General features: G+C 32.6%; 1 long non-coding RNA gene across 1 annotated transcript; it reads right to left on the bottom strand.

Annotated features, from left to right (window-relative positions):
* Window positions 1-9,795: 9,795 nt before the first annotated feature.
* On the bottom strand, window positions 9,796-12,851 carry LOC139488242 (uncharacterized). Its single transcript, XR_011655948.1, has 3 exons — window positions 12,713-12,851; window positions 11,540-11,657; window positions 9,796-9,934 (listed from the first exon to the last, which is right to left on the bottom strand). It is a non-coding gene; the product is annotated as an uncharacterized lncRNA (long non-coding RNA).
* Between the last annotated feature and the right edge of the window lie 2,811 nt (window positions 12,852-15,662).

Genomic DNA, 15,662 nt, shown 5'->3' with positions numbered 1-15,662 from the left:
TTCTCTGATAAGATTTTCTATCTTTACTAAGTAGACCAGTTCAAGTTAGACACATTTGAGAACGAATTCCTTATAACAATCAAAATTATGTTTTTTCTTCTAAAACTGAACATTTACGTGTGGGATACTATGACAAAGTAAAGATGATATAATATAAATAGTTTTCTTCATATACTTGATTGATAAGGTTTTTTTTCAGTTAAAAGTAAAACACAAAAATACTGGACTCCAAGGAAGCTTAAGAGTCCCAAATCAAATGGCAAAATCAAAAGGTCAAACACATCAAACCTTGTAAAATACATCTCTATTGTTAATTCACCATATATATCAGAACTTGCACTGACATATCGCCACGTTATATACGTAGTTACCAAAGTCTGAAAACAAGATGTGTGCTACTTCTCGAAAATGAAATGAATGGGAATATGTCAGATGTGAAAACAAATAAAATCCTGTAATTTTTTGTAGACCCTGGTTCTAATTTACCCATTAGCGTCGATTCCAATAAAGAGATCTACATGTAAAACATCTTTTTGTCATTCTATTATCCATAGTTTCAAGTTCAACGTTGATATATACGTGTACGTATACAACAGGCAATGTCTAAATTAAGCCCATTATTAAAACCTTGTCAAGCACTAAATAAAAGTTAAAAGGACTAAAATTATAAGAGTAATTTTGAAAAATGCATTATGATTTTATTCAAAATTCATCAAACTTCCTGTTGAGTTTCACGTAATTTGAAGAAAATGATACTACTGATGTACATGACCACAAACAAAATATCATGCAAAGAAACTTATGAACTTATGTTAATACTTCTACGTCAGTTGATCTTTGATGGAGAGTTGTCTCATTAGCCATAACACATCCTCTTATTTTTATATCACGGTTCATCAAAATAGAAATGAGCTAATTTTTCTTATGATAGAACACAGTTTCAAATTGCAGTCGTTGTTGCACTCGCTCTTCAAAGGCCAGCACATTTGATAGACCAGTTCAGACCAAACTGATCCAACTCCATCTCACAGTCTTTAATGCCGAATGGAAGAAGTCAATTTTCTATACACATGTCAGCCCTTGGAATGATACAAATATGATAGGTATTCCAAGATAACAATTAAGGTCAAGGTAGTTTGTGCTTCAAATGTAGGATTATCTTAATCGTAACTGCCTCAAGAAATTCTTAGATTTGGCGATGTTATGATACCTCTTCAATGCTACTATTATAGGTTGGTTTTTATCGACCTTGACTGGTTGTTAAACCCTCGAACGGTGAGCTCGATGTACTTGGGCTTTTGGTGATTGAAATTGAAATAAATGTATTCAAGTTGTTCGGAAAGAAGGCGTTTTCATCACTATTTTGGTTTGAAGTAGTCTTCTTCAAAACGGCTCTTGTCAGGACCAGGTAGATCAGCTGGACAGCCCGCCAAATCACGATGATGAAGTACTGGTCGATGAGTTTAAAACGTAGTAATAGTGATGACGCCCAGGACACTGTTGCCAGACGATGAAATGACTGTCTTGCACGTCTAACACATATATATGATACAGGACTTTAGGACGTTAAACGTCATAACACCCGCCTGTGCACAATGAGTTTTGGAGTGTGTGCTGACGTGGATGATTATGAAGACTTCACATCGTTGAATTGGTTTCTGTCATCAAAAGTAGTATGGTATGGCGTTGAGCCATCTATTAGCGGTCCAACATGGTAGTTTGCGGATTAAGTGGAGGTGACAAATAATGTCCGTCCAGCTGTCATGGATAAAACGTGACTGCATGATCTAATAAAAAAAGTTCTGTACTGATGTTATCACTCAAAATGGAAACATATTTTGAAGAAAAAAAATTTACAGGTATAAACAAATCACCATAAAATGCTATGGTCGGTTGTGCTTCTAGATAGGATTCTCTTCATCTGGACTGTCTCAGGAGATTGTTGGATATGACGATGGTCTGGTTCAACATCATGAAGGCTTTGAAACTCCAAAAGATAAATCTTAACTTATCACGCTTATGTGAATTTTAATATGTTAGGAACAACGAAAATATAAGTAAAAAATTTATTATCATTGGTGTATTGCTTGTGAAAACCCGTGTTTTTCGAACGTGATAACAAAGTTTTGACACAGATAAATGTGTGAAGGTTAGGATTTTCTTTACCAAACGTGGTTGTACCAGTGGTAGTGGAGACCTGAGGTTTATACTAAACATTGACATTTTCCGAACAATCACGACAGCTAAGCAATAGTTCCTAACATCCAAACATTGCCGAATTGTCGAGTTCCTTGCTCGTGTCAATTTTCAAATGTAATTTTTAAATTTAAAAATTTTCTAGTTGCATGCTGTTAAGTTCAGTTATTATCTCAAAATATTATCTGCTTATTTTAATAATACTTGAAATTCCTCAGTTTTAGTCATTATTTCATTCCGTGAAATGATTTCATGCATTTTCAACAAAGTAAAATCCCTGAACACAATAGTCAGTATATTGAATGCCTTAATATCAGAGGCAGTTAAGAAAATGTCAAAACTTTCCGACATTCTACAAAATGGAAGATGCAATTATTGTCGAAAAAATTTATTATAACAATAATGGTAACATCATAAAGGACAGTGAGATCAGAATATCGCATTCACTATTCATCTGTTCTTACCTTATCGCTTCTCATTTTCAGCAGTAACAATGCCTCTACCACATCGTAAAACGTTTACATATCTCAATGTATACATGTAAAACACTACGGACTGCGTTAATATGAGTATCTTCAAAATCTAAAGTCATAATAGTCATATAATTCTTAACCAGGTTCAATCCACCATTTTCTACATAAGAAAGTGTCTGTACCAAGTCAGGAATATGACAGTTGTTATCCATTCGTTTATGGTGTTTGTGCTTTAGATTTTGCCATTTGATTAGGGACTTTCCGTTTTGAATTTTCCTCAGAGTTCAGTATTTTTGTGATTTTACTTTTTATACCAATTGCATCTATTCCCGATTGCGACATTTTGACTGAGTTTCTTATTGCATGCATAACACGATAAGCATATCCCGTCGAATCGACCAGTCCCGCTCCTTTTGGAGCTTTACTTCTTTATCAATTTAGGAGATTTGTGTACTGGTAAACTACTGTTGCCTTAATTCGGTATCAAATCACCACAATGCATGAAAATTCATCATTGTAATACATTCTAAATACTTATTTCGATGGAATAAGATTCCGAACGCATAACACACAGCTTGTCAAATGAACAGACATATTGTTAAGTTAATGTTTGGCGGCAACTATTTCGTATTGCAGGTAATGAACGATAACATTTGAAACTTCCATAGAAATCAATACCAGCTGCCAGTATGAGTATTTTATACTTTAACACGCAATAATCGAAAATTTACCAACTGGCATAGGAAGTATACAAAGTTTTCATGGGATTTATCTAACCCGAGAAAAAGTGTTAATATTACAAATTATGTTCACTGATTTCTGTTCTTTCATTCTTTGTGAACATGTGGTGTAAGGTTTGAAAAGCTTGGGTTTCATTTCAAATAATTGTTGTTCATGCGCTTCTTTTAATGTCTTCTAACGTCAATATATATACATATACATTTTTATTACAAATATTAAATAGCTAAAGATTGATAACATTTAAATTAACTAATATTTGTGTGGCTTATAAAGAGAAGTTTTCTGCGTCTATCTAAAATAGTAATTTTAGTATCAGACCATATATACGGAAACAACACATGTGTGTAGGTAGGTATGTGATTGCAAAAGTTCATGAATGTTTATCAGAAATTGGAATTTTGAGGTGCACTTACATCCGTATATATTTTCACGTCAATGCATTATATCTACTATATAAAGGAAACATTTCCATTTACTAGTAGTTGAATCCCATTCGAGTTGTTGAAGTATTCAATAATGTTGAAGGAAGCATTTTTACTGTTCGTTGTTTCATTTGGAATCGTTTCATCAGCAAAGGTATTGTTTTCTCATTGTCTTTTAAAACTTTATCTCAAAAAAACATATCTACTTTCATCTGTGGAACAGTGAACATGATTCAATGTAACAATTAACCAAACATTTGTGTAATTCTTTAAGTAAATTCGATGCAACTTTATCTCAAAAGAAAACATCGACTATCATCAGAGGCCTTTAAAAATGCTGCAATATAATCATTAACCAAACATTTGGGTCCAACTGTTTTAAGTGAATTCAATGCAATGAGTGCAACAATTGTTGACGTGTAACTATTTCTTTTTATGTAGGAAAAACAATTCAGTGGGAAAGGAGTTTATTCGTTAAACAGAATAAAAAATAAAGACACAAATAAAATCTTAGCACGAAAAAGTCGATAAACACAAAAAGTTAAACAAAAGAGTTATTGGGGAATACAACAAAATTAATCCAGAAAAAACAGTGACGTCTAAATAATTAAAATCCGATACTCTTTCGAAAACAAGTAGATGTGAAATGATTGCCAATGAGACCATTTCACAAGACGCCAAATAGTCTTATATAGGCTCCGATACTCTTAAAACAAGAAGATGTGGGGTTCGTGTTGTTTATTCTTTAGTTTTCGATGTTGTGTCATGTGTGCTGTTGTTTGTTTGTCTTTCATTTTTAGCCATGGCGTTGTCAGTTTGTTTTAGATTTATGAGTTTGACTGTCCCTTTTGGATCTTTCGTCCCTCAGTTTTAGTTTGTTAACCCGATTTTGTTTTTTGGTCCATATATTTATGAGTTTTGAAAAGCGGTATACTACCGTTGCCTTTATTTATACGATAACAAGTAGATGTGGAATGCCAATTATACGAAATCCACCATATATCAAGTTGTCTTATTACGACTCCTCTGATACTTTAATACGAAAACAAGTAGATGTGGAATTATTGAAAATTAAACCATATCTACCATATATCAGGCTGTCTTATTACGTCTCTGATAATTTAATACGAAAACAAGTATCTCAACTTGTACGATTCGCTCGTGTATGTAACACTGTTTTAGATTTTAACGAGAGAAATTTATGTATTACTGAAAAATTATTACACCAGGGTTTTCGATATCACAAACTAGTCAAAACATTTACTAAATTTTATCATCGGTATAAAGACATCATTCGTAAATATAGCTCAACATGCAAACTTCTAATACGTTCAGGTATTTCACATCCAATTTTTTATGGTAATATTCTTTATAAAGCACAAAGGTGTCAGTATTCACCTCAGAAACTTACAAAACCTTTGAATAGACTTATTAAGAAGGGATATAATTACGATACTGTTGTCAAGTCATTAAAGATTGCATATTTTGGCGTTAATATTGAGTCACTGATAAGGTCTTTGCATCGGAACTAAACACATTTATTCTAAAAACAGTTGTTGGCATGACACGGGTTATGTTCTTTTCATATATGTTATGATGGTATGATACTAAACCCCTAACAGGAAGGATTGTGCCTGATGTTCATATGATGAAATCATAATCTTTCAGTCAGTTTAATTGAAGTCTGGAGCTGGCATGTCAGTTAACTGCTAGTAGTCTGTTGTTATTTATGTATTATTGTCATTTTGTTTATTTTCTTTGGTTACATCTTCTGACATCAGACTCGGATTTCTCTTGAACTGAATTTTAATGTGCGTTTTGTTATGCGTTTACTTTACTACATTGGTTAGAGGTATAGGGGGAGGGTTGAGATCTCACAAACATGTTTAACCCCGCCGCATTTATGCGCCTGTCCCAAGTCAGGAGCCTCTGGCCTTTGTTAGTCTTGTATTATTTTAATTTTAGTTTCTTGTGTACAATATGGAAATTAGTATGGCGTTCATTATCACTGGACTAGTATATATTTGTTTATGGGCCAGCTGAGGGACGCCTCCGGGTGCGGGAATTTCTCGCTACATTGAAGACCTGTTGGTAACCTCTGCTGTTGTTTTTTATTTGGTCGGGTTGTTGTCTCTTTGACACATTCCCCATTTCCATTCTCAATTTTAGATGTGGAATGATTGCTAATTTGACAATAATCACCATACATCAATTAATCTTGTATAGCCTCTATCTAACTGCTTGTGACAAAACATTGCTATTAGTTTTGTAAACTTATGCTCATTAACTTATTCGATTGATGTGTGTGAGCTTTTGATTTTGCCATTTGGTAAGGGCTTTCAGATTTGAGTTTTCATAAGAGTTCAGTATTTTGGTTATCTTACTTTTTTATAATTCCTCAACAATATTTTAAACGGTGACACATAATGCAAAGGATATACATTTGACGTTCCAGATCGAATGTAGACACGATTCAGACTGCACGTCAGATGAATGTTGTTACTATCACGAAGGACCTATTGTATTAAGTAAGAAAAGACAGGCCTTATTACCTTTCTCTGGTATTTTTCAAGGTGAGTTTGAATACTCTGTTATTACTTTTATATGCCCTTTTTTTTTTTTTAACAAATAACACTAAAGAAGTCTACTGTTGACTCAGAGTTCAAATTTTGAGATCGGATTATTATCAGTATCTGGGAAAAACAAGTCTTCCCGATAAGTTAGATGTCACAATGCTATACAATTTAGAGAATGAAGAAAATTAAAACCCTACCACAAGACTGACAGCGTCATTTAGTTTTCAATCTACTCGACTAGATATAATCGACGGTATATTTGCGTTATTTTGACTATCCAAATAAAGGTAATGATAAATTAAGCATATTCCTTGCAGACCTAAGCTATGTGTGCGTGACAAATATAAAATTCATTATTTATTATTGATTTCATAATTACTTTCATAATGTTAATATAAATTTAAGGTGGATGGTGTGAACAATACAAAACAGAAGGCCAGTCATGCGGCGTCATTGATAGGATGAACGGTCACTGTGAATGCAGACCAGGTCTGACTTGTACTCCAGTTCATAAACGATATCAAGACTACGGGGAATGCATGTAATTTGTTTCAAACAATAACCAATAAATAATAAATTATGATTGTCGACATTTTTTGTCAAATTCCAATAAACATCATCTTCAAGAAATTTATCATGAATACATTTGCATATTTTTTTCAGCGGTATCTCTCGTATTGGCAATAAAAAATGAAAGCAACACGTAAATTCTTAACGTCCAAGCGCTTTTGATCAACTGTTTAAATAAGAAAAAATTGTGAAGGAATTCTGAAAGGAAAGAGGGAGAGGGTCATTTATTCTTTGCATGTTTTACGGCATCTTGTTATTGGTCAGCGTTCACTCAATTAATACGACATTTGAGTTCTTATCCAAAGTCAGGAGCTTTTAATTTAGTGGTTGTCGTTTGTTGATTGTGTTACATATTTGTTTTTCGTTCATTATTTTGTACATAAATAAGGCCGTTAGTTTTCTCGTTTGAATTGTTTTACATTTGCCATTTCGGTTCTTTTATAGCTGACTTTGCGATGTGGGCTTCGTTCATTGCTTCACTGCTTGCAAGGAAGCTTTAAAGCGATGTATTGATAGCAGTTCATTAAAATTCATCCCATTGAAGATTTTACGCAAAAGGATAACAAAAAAATTGAATATATGTGCAAAAAACCTGTGATAAACCCCGGATTTGGTTGGGTTTCGTTAAGCTATACCTTTGGTAGTATTTTGCAGGGCGTTGTTTTTCTCTTCGACGTTTGTATTCTTTTGTCATGATATTGTCAATTTGTGAAGTAACTTCTTTCTTGGTTAAAGTCACGACTAAGACAACTTGAAGTACATATAAGCAACGATAGCTTATCTATTTATAGTGACTTGTGTAATTACATCAATGTTTTCGACTAAAATTATTTATCATAGTGACTTGTGTAATTACAGTAATATGTCAATAACATAATAAATCATAATAAATACATATACAACCGACTCAATTGATCTATGAGTCACCTAAATATTACATATGCTCATTATGATTGCATTCTCCTTAAATTATTGCTACGTTAAGATTCTGTCATAAAGCGGGAATCAGTGTCCAATTGACAATTGATTTTTTCCAATAAATATTTTAAATAAAGGAGATTTACACAAAAGAACATATTTCGCAGTTAACCTGTTTTGTTTTAATATCACACTAATAAAATAAAAATTGAGAACTAAAACGGATAAATATGTCAAAGAGACAAGATCCAACCAAATAGCAGAAAACAGTTAAAGGCCACAGACGAGGCTTCAACACAGCAAACAAATCCCACTGTTACTGAGAAAAAATAAACTGGTTAAATTCGTTGCATGTAATAAAGAATCAATCCGTTTCGTGTAAAGGATTGATATGACCGACGACGTGAGGTCAATCGAAATTTTGCATCGACTCGGGCAGTAAAAGCGAAAGATATCAGTTCGTTCAGAACAAGATCAAGTATGTCAATGATAAGGACATAACTGATAAATTAAATGGTTTCACGACTGTGTCTAAACAGGACGACATTTGTTTTTGTGTCTTTGTTTATGTTTTCATTAAGAGAAAATAAATAAAACTAGAATTGCCATTGTAAGCAATAGCGGATTTCACCCTTCCCCTATTGACACTAAGCGGCAGCCATTTCAAAAAAATTTGACAGTAAATGCAGACCTATGAATTGCGATATATCTTTCTGTAAATTTTCTTTTCAGTAAATTTAGAGGATTGTTTAAAGTTTCACATTTCTGCTGTTTCCATGGCAATGGCAGCCATTTTGCAAATTCCAAAGTCAAAAGTCACATGCCAGTTAACAATAATATTAAGTTTCATTAAGCATTTTGAAAATATTTGACATTTTTGCAGTTTCCATGGCAACAGTGGACATTTTGGAAATTCCAACTTCAAAAGTCTCATGCAGACTTGACAGTCAACAATTATTTTAAGTTTCATTAATTTTGGAGCATTTTGAATTTTTGAAATTTTTGACATTTTGGCTGGTTTCTATGGTAACAGAGACCATTCAAAAATTTTAATGACAGATGCCACATTTGAACATGGGAGGGAACATAACATCAAGGTTTCAATGGATGTGACCTACCATTTTAAGAAAGTAAATGCTACTTTAAGATTTTTAAAGCATTTTGACCATATTTGCCATTTTTCCATAGTAACGGCAGTCATTTTCGAAATTCCAAAGCCAAATTGCACATCTACAAAAGTTGCTCATCTTTACTGTGAAATTTCATGAAATTTGGAGCATTTTGATATTTTGGAAATTTTTGGTGTAGTTTTCATGGCAACATAGTAGTTGATTTCCAAAAATCACTCAAATCCAGTATATAGTGGGCACCTACATTGTATCAAAATATAATGATTCTAAGTTAAAGCATCTCCAAAGAATTTACCAAAACCCAATAGGGGATTTTCTCACATTTGTTCAATTTCCATGGTAACGGCAGCCATTTTTTAGTTCCAAAGTTGCACTGCAACTCGAAAGTCAGGGTTCCTTGTTATAGTGAACCATCATTCAGATTGGTTTCTTTGGCTCTGAGAAAGCGGGCGGACAAACTTAGGTGGAAGAAAAATAACAATAATAGGGAAAAGGAAACAGAGGAAAAGCAATATGTCACCCGACATTGTCGATCGGGTAACATAATAATACCCAAGATTTCTTTACTAAGGCGATTATACAAATATACATGATTAGCTTGACATGCCACTATGAAATATTTGTTATTAATTGATAATATGGACACAGTATTGACTTTAACTATGAACACGGTATATTTTATCAATCACAGTGTTAATGTATAAGACGAATCTCGCAATTCATAGCTGCTCATTAACCTTTTGTTTGAGTTTGAACGCATGTAGCAGGCAACCCCTTTCTTTTTTGAAATGATGTATGTGTGCTGACAACAGTACACGTCAGGCCAGGTCCGCACTCACAATGACCATTCATCTTAGCAATGCCACTGCACGATTGACCTTCAGTTTTGTACTTTTCACACCAACCACCTGAATTCATAAAAAGTGAAATAAAAATAAAAAATTCAGTTATAAAGGAAACTACTGACTTTAGTTTTATGTGTTCTCTCTTTATGCTCGACCATGTTTTGTGTACCGCTCCTATCTTCTGATTCAAACTATGTTTTACATTTGTTTTTACAGTTTTTCTTGTATTCGTATGTTTAACTGTAAGACCAAAGTCTTATATCTACATAGTGAATGTCAATCGCTTAAGCTAATGTTTAACCCCGCCACCACCATTTATGTACCTGTCCTAAGTCAGGAAGCTGTACATGGGTGATTTGTATTGGATTCTAATTAACAATTTATTTTAAATTGTTTTTTCAGAAATCAAAGCCGTTTGAATTCTTTCTTATTTGAGCATGTCGATACCTTAAATGACTGACTGTCCGATATGAATACTTATCGTTAAAGGCTTTACGGTGAAATGAAGTAACCCACGTCAATTGATTACTGGTTGATAATTGCGTAAATGACAATAATATCACATCTCCATTATTTAATGTTGAACTCATTACAAATCATATACAGGTTTACGTTAAAAGCATGTATGTGGCTAATATAAACACGTCTTCTAAGATTTGTGAGGTTGAGTTTGAACACTAAATATCAAAACTATTTGATAATGTATAGAAAATGTATATTGAAATGGAAATCGGTTGTCTTATAGGTATAATACTTCCATAAAACTTCTTTATTTGTAATGAAATTTAGTAGATGTACATTTGTTTTCATCTTTCCCGTTGGTGTCTTCGGGGTACCTTAAAGAAATATTTTAAATGTATTTGTGTGATATGCATCTGTGTTTATTTAAGTGAAACAAATATTGATTTCTTTGGAATCTGGAAAGCATCTTCAAACACGCAAAAGAAAAGAAAGAAGTAGATCATTAAAACAATTATTTGTTTGCGTATATACCATGAGTAATAATTTCCCAAATTCTAAGAATGACAATGACACAATTCCTGGTAATTTTAATTAGGTATCAGATGAATAAATTTCATTGGTATAACTGGAGAATAAGTATGATATATTGACCATTACTGAAATTACCTTCATAATTCACAAAAAAAGTAATTACTGTATTAAAAATCAGAAATACTTGAATACGACAATAAAGGATAACAGTCCTATAGACCAGACCAAATGACTCTCCGAAAAGTTTCCAATGAAAGAAGCATAACATATATCATGTCAATGAAAATTATGAATTTTGTGTGTGATAATTAACAATACATTTTAACAAATTAAATCCAACCAATTTTTCAGTTTGCTTTCCATTTTTAAATGAAGAGTCCAATGATATCTGTTATTGAGAAACCGAACTGTAAAAATGAAATCTATAAAGAACAGAGTGTTATATCTATTTTGAAAAATGGATAAAAACTATTGATATAGAATTGTCATATTTTCATGTCATTAAATTGTTACAATCAAATAAAACTGTTATTGCCATTCAAACTCTTCTACAGAAGTCACAGTTGGGACGAAACACCCTTTTTTCATGCACTGTAAAATGAATGATAAAGCAACTGATACATATTATGGTTAGTGTGATTTTTATAAAGCATTTTATGAGAAAGATGTACTGACCTTGAATCATACTAGAGAAAGGTAATATGGACTCTCTTTTCTTGCTAACAACAATTGGCCCTTCGTGATAATAGCAACACTCGTCTGAACCACATTCCGTATCATGTCTACATTGAACCTGAAACATAAAAAAATTGAGCCTCTTCCCACATACTATCTTATCAGCTTTGATAAAAAAAAAATTCGTTTACGTTTTTGAAAATGTTGTTAATTTAATTTCTCTTTTTGGTTCAGCCTTCCAACAATTTTTACACGAAACTTGTGTCAGGCGTACAAGATTATAAACTTAGTACTTGTGATTAGGTTTAATAGCCACTAGGTTGATGCCACTGTTGAATGACGTTTCGTCACCGAGGTAATCATCACATAATTATTCAGCACTATTGTGTTGACATGAAATATCATTGATATATTAATTTTCTCTAAACTGTATATAAAATGTAAAATTGTTCAAAATACTCAGCTTTTTCTATTCCCGTCATTGACGGCATTATCAGTATTTAGAACCATATTTTTTTCAGCAATCTGGATTTTAAATACTTTAAAGACTTTAAATTTGGATTTGATTTAGTTTTCAGACTGCTTTATTTGCGAGCGCGTTGAATGAGTCCTATGTAGACGAAACGCGAGTTTGACGTATATAAGTAACAAGTAAGTAGAAACCTGGTATAATATGTGAATTGATATTTTTTTCTGACAGAAACAAATTAAACTTCGATTGCAGATATCCTTCATTAAAAATTAAAGTTTAAAAAATGAAAAATGTCATTATAAACTTTGAACGCTTATGCATGTGGGAAAATATTCTTTCGTGGCTTGATTTGAGAATGTATACTATAATTAATTAAAAAACTTGCTTAAAAGATATAATCATTTCCGTCTAGATTATTTTCAGAGTGAAATTATCAACCCTAGTTACATATAGAACTGCAAAGAGTATATACACATACTAATATAATATAATGATGATATCGCTTAAGAAAAAGAAAAGGAAAACAAATGTAGTAAACTTAAAAGTTTTTCTAAAAAAATAATTTCCGTATATACTTGTATTTTTTGGGAAAAATATTTCTAAAACGACTTTCATTGGAATCATCGAAAATTTCATTTCTTGTAATTCTTTTTGGATAAGAACTTCAATATTTCTAAGGTAAATAAGGTAAATATCTTTACCTTTACTGAAGAAACGATTGAAATAGAAACCACTAAGAATACACATATTTCCTTCAACATCGTGATTTACCAACCGTTAAAACGGACGATATAATATTACTGTGCCACTATTATGAAGTCACAATCCCTCTTATGTTCACTTTAAAAGATAAGATATCATGCCTTATACAATGACAATGAGAGTCGGTTGAAAACAAAACTTTACGACAAAAGAGATGATTTCAGCTTTCCAATTGTGAACTTTCCATTTCTAAGTAGCAACATTCCAGCAGCACCTGCATACGGGGTATATATCTCCCTATTGATACGATATTCCCGTGCTTGCATTTCCTATCATGATTTTCTTGATAGAGGTTTGCTGCTCACAAGGAAGCTATTAAACCAAGAGTTCCAAATGGTGAAGTTGAAATCATCCCTTCGTAAATTTTACGGACGCCATCACGAGTTGGTTGACCGTTATGGAATAACCGTTTCACAAATGATATCGGATATGTTCCTTACGTCGTAACTACAATCCCCTTCCCTTTCATGAATATGACCTACCGAATTAGACTATTTACCGGATTTGTAATCACTTAATCAACACGACGGGTGCCACATGTGGAGCAGGATCTGCTTACCCTTCCGGAGCACCTGAGATCACCCCTAGTTTTTGGTGGGGTTCGTGTTGTTTATTCTTTAGTTTTCTATGTTGTGTCGTGTGTACTATTGTTTTTCTGTTTGTCTTTTTTATTTTTAGCCATGGCGTTGTCAGTTTGTTTTAGATTTATGAGTTTGACTGTCCCTTTGGTATCTTTCGTCCCTCTTTTATACATTATAACGGATTCAAGCATTTCTGATTAGAATATTTACATTGAAATGAATCTTGTGTCCGGAGCGTATCTTTTTTTTTGACAGGTTATCTACTCTGTTGTAGGAAATTCTAGTAATCGTAAAGAAAGAGCGACTCAAAGAAGTAGAATCAAGCAAACAATCGAAGCAATATCTGTTTTTTGTTTTATACTTGACAAAACCATATCGTGGCTTACAACTAGAAAAAAAACATTGAGGGTCGGTTGATAACAAAACTTTACGACACAAGAGATGATTTCAGCTTTTTAATTGTGAATTTTCCTATTCTATGTAGCAGCCTTCTAGCAGTGAATGCATTTCCCAGTTGATACGACAATCCAGGGTTTGTATTTTCTAACTTGATTTTCTTGATTGATGATTGCTGCTCACGATGCAGTTCCTTAAGTACGTTATGACTAATTCCAATTCCTGTAAATTCTAAGGCAGTTTGACAAACTTATTAGCTATTAATTTTCCAAAATATTTTTCACCCATTTGCTCAACATGTGTTATATTTATATGATAATAGATGATTTACACATTTTGGAAATCTGTAAAGATTACAGCGGACATATTCATTAATCCCCTGTCGTAGCATGCATTATGACCGATAAAACTATTTAATTTGTAAACACATTAATACAAAAATATTGTATGTTTAAAAGCGTCACAAAAGGAACAAATCTTCAGAATACGTGTATATATATATATAGAAGTATTTCTTTGAGATCAATGAATGCAAATGGAAAATAATAAATCGATTTGACATTTTCAGACTTTTTTATCCGTAAGTTCTGGACCAAATCTTACTTTTAATTACTTAACCTTTAAAAAAATAAACTGCAAACATATTTTATTGTGTTATACCCCTCCCCGGTCACTTAATGATTAATAAATAAAACATAAAAAAAACATAGAAAGGTGTATGAGAGAACAAGTAATACATTGTTTACACTTAAAAAAAAGTACATTAAAAAATCAGAATAACGAAGAAATGATTTCAAAGAAAAATTCAAATCGGAAAGTTCCTTTTCATATGGTAAAATCAAAAGCCCAAACTCATCAAACAAATGGAAAATGACTATTCTGAACCTGATTCTGAACACAATGTGATAGAAAATCAAGGGAATAGTATTTTGGTACTGACATACTGTGCTCCTTTTATTGTAAATACTTCTTGTTCCTTATTTTGATTTTCAATATTCTGATTGATGTATTTTCCTGCTTTCAATTATTTGTATGTTTTTGTTTTCCGAACTATTAACTTTGTGTATGCAGAGAACAGTTGGATAGAAAATTACTATTTACGGATTCAACTAGGTCTACTTGATACCATGACAAACCAAAATTAGAAATAAAAAATGAGAATCCGCCAAGAACATCTCTTGACTTGTCCATAGTAGTATGGATGTGTATTAGCTCAATTTGTAAGATGTAAAAGTTAGATTTTTCTGAATGTTGTATATATTTTTAAAAAGAACTATTTGAAATGTATTACTATCGTGGTTTCAACAACAACCGACTTTCATGCGTTTCTATCTATTCCTGTTTAGGCCACAGACAGTTTATCTCTGTTTAATGAATATGATAAATTTACGCAAACGATATGATATACGCTTATAATAAACGTTTGATTTTTATTATTGAAGGACGTTCGCCTATAATACGGCCCACCTAACCTAACACTACTGTCTCAGCTACGGGTGAAGGTTGGCGCCTGCTAAAACGTTTTAACTCGCAGCATTTTATGCACCTGTCAGGAGCATGTTGTTCAGTGGTTGTCATTTATTGGTGTGGTTCATAGATATTTCGTGTTTCTATCTTTTTTATATAGATTAGACTGTTTTGTTTCCCCCCGTCACCATAACTATAATTGTTACATTTTACACATTGTTACTTAGATGGCGAGTTGTCTCATTGGTACTTATACTGCATTTTCTTATTCATAATGACGTTTTATCTGTGGTACTAATATATAATTTATTAAACTCAAGTTTACACTGATGAGTCTTATGTAGACGAAACGCGCGTCTGACGTATTAAATTATAAGCCTGGTACCTTTGATAACTAATCACACAAAATTAACTTTAGTACAGTTTTAGTTTTAGTAAAGTAAAA

This window comes from Mytilus edulis, chromosome 9, assembly GCF_963676685.1.
Source record: "Mytilus edulis chromosome 9, xbMytEdul2.2, whole genome shotgun sequence".
NCBI lineage: Eukaryota > Metazoa > Mollusca > Bivalvia > Mytilida > Mytilidae > Mytilus > Mytilus edulis.
Note: the sequence above shows the minus strand (reverse complement) of the source record. Positions and strands in the feature narration are given on the sequence as shown.